General features: G+C 50.5%; 1 non-coding gene across 1 annotated transcript; it reads right to left on the reverse strand.

Annotated features, from left to right (window-relative positions):
* Positions 1–1,946: 1,946 nt before the first annotated feature.
* Positions 1,947–2,999, reverse strand: LOC119865924. The gene is made up of 2 exons (XR_005378504.1): positions 2,830–2,999; positions 1,947–2,014 (listed from the first exon to the last, which is right to left on the reverse strand). It is a non-coding gene; the product is annotated as an uncharacterized LOC119865924 (transcript).
* Positions 3,000–3,458: the final 459 nt, after the last annotated feature.

A 3,458-nucleotide genomic window follows, 5' to 3' on the forward strand; every position in this document is an offset into this window, starting at 1 on the left:
AAGAAAAAATCTGAGAAAGTTAAATCTTTTGTGAAAATATGTGTTGATAAAATAAGCATTGCCCATCTATGCAAAAGATCTGATCCTTGATCCATTATATCAATGATTTAATACCTGAAAAGAGCTATAAACTCATCACACAAGTTATATTCATTCAAGCTGCAGTATTTATGAAACAATTATCAACTCTGAATTGTACACAGATATACTGAAAAAGAAATTACTCCTGATTCAAGTAGTTTGTAAATAAGGCAGTAAAATAATCTAAGGGTAACTACAGTGGCCATTATCTTTTTAAAAGGTACTCAGTAAGATTCAAACATTTGCTATTTTCTCTAGGAAAAGAAAATAAGTTGAGAGTATTCTAACCTTGGCTTTTTCACTGTTTCAATTCCCAAATGTGTAAAACAAATATATTATGTACTTTAAAACAGGACAGCAGAGTTGCTGAACGTAGGCACTGTACAACAGAGTTGCTGAACGTAGGCACTGTAATCATGCTGCTTATTTGATACTACTACTACTACTACCTGGTACCTTCCTATGCCTGTTTCCTCCTCTACAAATTAGGAATAAAAACAGTAGGTATATCACTGGTCTCTCACAATATCACACTATTACACAGTACCTCATTTTGTGAGGATTATATTACTTATCACTTTAGTTACGTGTTGAGAGTTATAGAATGTAAATGACAGGTACACAAAGGTTCAGCATTACTACCTTCACTCATAAAGTTGTTTCCATAATAAACATTTTTTTTAAAAAACTTAGAATTATGCTGGCATATAAGGACTCAACATATGCTGCTTTCATTACTCTGCAGGCCACTTGCTAAAATTAAAGGAAATAAAAAATAATAATAATAATAAAATAAAATTAAAGGAAATAATAATACATGAGAGTGCCTTGCATTGTGCCTACAATGTTGTGTATTAAAATATAAGTTGCCATCCTCACATTATCCTACAGATCAGTATTCAGTAAAGACTGATCTCTATTAACTATCTTTTGATCCATTTGAGACTTAGTATTTAAGCATAAGCTACTATATGACTCACATCTGACAGAGAGCTACAACTTACAGCATCAACTGTCAATGAGATACAGTGTGTCCAGAGTTTAGGAAATATACTGTGTCCAGAGTGCTAGCTTCACTGATATTTTGTAACTAATTTCAATTGACAGAAATTTTGACTGGTTATGTTTATTTTACTGTCTAGCATATTAGAAGATTGTTTCTTAAAACCAACAAATTACAAGCATTAAACAATAATTCAGGTGACACATTCAAGAATGACTCAAGTGAAGACTATTCGACACAGAAGACAGAAGACAGACGACTACGAGATCATTTGGAGCCCTGGACTAGTGTCAACACGGTAGCAACACAGGTTACCCAGTTGGATAAATTAGGGTGGTCTTCATGCCCTTTCCAAAGCAAAGTCATGAAAGAGTTCTACTAACTCATGAGCCCTAAGAGTCTTTTAAATCAGACAGAAACAAAAAGTTAAATGATTCTATTTTTTCCAATCCCTGCAATCAATTATTCAATGGAAAGGAAGAAAAAGTGTTAAAGACGTTTGCATGCATAGCATTTAAAACGAAATAACTACAATTCCCACTTTGGAACTCTAGAGGGCACCAGAAATATGCCCTCCTTTGCACCACCCCTCCTCCCGGGTAACGTGAGCAGCTGCAGGAGCCCGTCGTCTGGTTGCTGAGGTTGGTATTGCAGCAGCAGGAGAGATGTCTGCAGCGGTGCAAACAGCAGCGCCCACTCCCAGCTGCCTCACCAGCCATTACCCAGGCTTCACCCCGAGGGCAGCTGCCACCCAAGGGAAAGCTCCTCCCCCTCAAAACAACGGGGATGGACAAGTCCCACGGCTGTACCCCTACAACCTGACAACGTCCTTTAAGATCAACAAATTAGGGGCGAAGGACTCACAATGGGGGTGCTTTCCTCACTTTCTGCCAAAGACGCACCAGATGGGGTTGAACGCGATTCCTGGTCCTGGGGTAAGAGGAAAAATGAAAAATGGATCAAGAACATCTAACCAGGTGGTAGAACCAAGCCCTTTCCACCAGGAGGAAGCCGAGACGAGAATAAGAGGTCAAGGAGGTTTGGCCCTTCTATTATTACTCCCCAGCCAACAATCCCCTCCTACGTAAAGTAGAGCAAAACCGCGCAAAATATATATCTGGGACCAAAACCCACGTGAAAGGCAAAATCTGGAGGGAGGAGGCTGGAGGGCACCAAGCCTGCTACTGAAAAGGGGGGGAAGGGCAGACGTTGCCTCGACGCCAGCAAGGATCCGTATTCCCTCCTAAATTTGCCCACCCAGCGTCATCCCCGTCACTCCGGGCACCAATTCGGAGGTAAGGGGTAGCTCACGTCACCGCCGGGCTGCTATCTCCCATATTTGCCCCAAGCAGTTGCCCTGGGCCCGAGACTTGCCCCCCCCCCTTGCAGTCGGCGACCGGCAGCGCTGCCTCCCCGTCCGCCATTAGAGACCCAGCCAAACAATACGTGAGGAGCGAGAGCCGCGCAGCGCAGCCCGGGGAAGGGAAGAGCGACGGAGGGGACCCGGCGGGGGAAGAGGCAGCACCCTCGCCCCGAAAAACTTGGGGACCTCGGGCTACCGCGGAGACGGTGCGAGCGCAGCCCCGAGAGCGGGAGAACCAACTGAGGCGCCCCTCCCCCCACCGCCCCACCACCACCACCCCCCCCGCAAGAAAGAAAGGAAAAATACCCCGCGACCTCCCGCCGCCCCGGCCCGGGCCGCCCCCCGGCCCCCGAGCGACCCCCGCCTCTGGCGTCCGCCTCACCCAGCCCTCCCGGCCTCTCCCTCACTCTCGCAGCCCTTCGGGCCGCACGCGAAGACGCCTGTGACATGAGCGGAGCCCGGAGCAGCCCCCGAGGCCCCGACGCGGCAGCGGCGACGGCGGCCGCGCCGCGGGGTATTAATCCCGGGTCGGTGGGAGGCTCCGGAGGCTGCCCTCACCCATCTCCGCCTCCCCAGCCGCCTCCGCCTCCGCCTCCTCCTCCCGAGGCTGCGCTGCTCCCAGCCACCCCCACTATCGGCGGACCCGGACTGGAAAGACAGCGGGGATAAGCCTCACCCGGTTCTGGCTGCGGCTCCGCGGAACGAACCTCCCCTCCCCCGGCCCACCCCCCTTCGGCAACACGCACAACTCCGCTCGGTCCAGTCCCGGGTTTAGCGCTGGTGAGGAGGAGGAGGCGGAGGAGGCGGTGGCGCGGCCGAGCCCGGGGAGGCTCCGCCCTCCGCGCCCTCATTGGCCGGCGGGGAGGGCGGGCCGGGGCGCCTCGGGCGCGCCCATTGGCCCCCTCTGCTGTCCTTCAGGACCCCCCTCGGGGGGGTGGTCCGAAGGGCTGTCCGTCAGGCGCGGGCCACGCCCCCCGGCGTTGCCGTTCCACTCCCCCCTCCGCCGGCGCT

This window comes from Canis lupus, chromosome 25, assembly GCF_011100685.1.
Source record: "Canis lupus familiaris isolate Mischka breed German Shepherd chromosome 25, alternate assembly UU_Cfam_GSD_1.0, whole genome shotgun sequence".
NCBI classification, from domain to species: domain Eukaryota; kingdom Metazoa; phylum Chordata; class Mammalia; order Carnivora; family Canidae; genus Canis; species Canis lupus.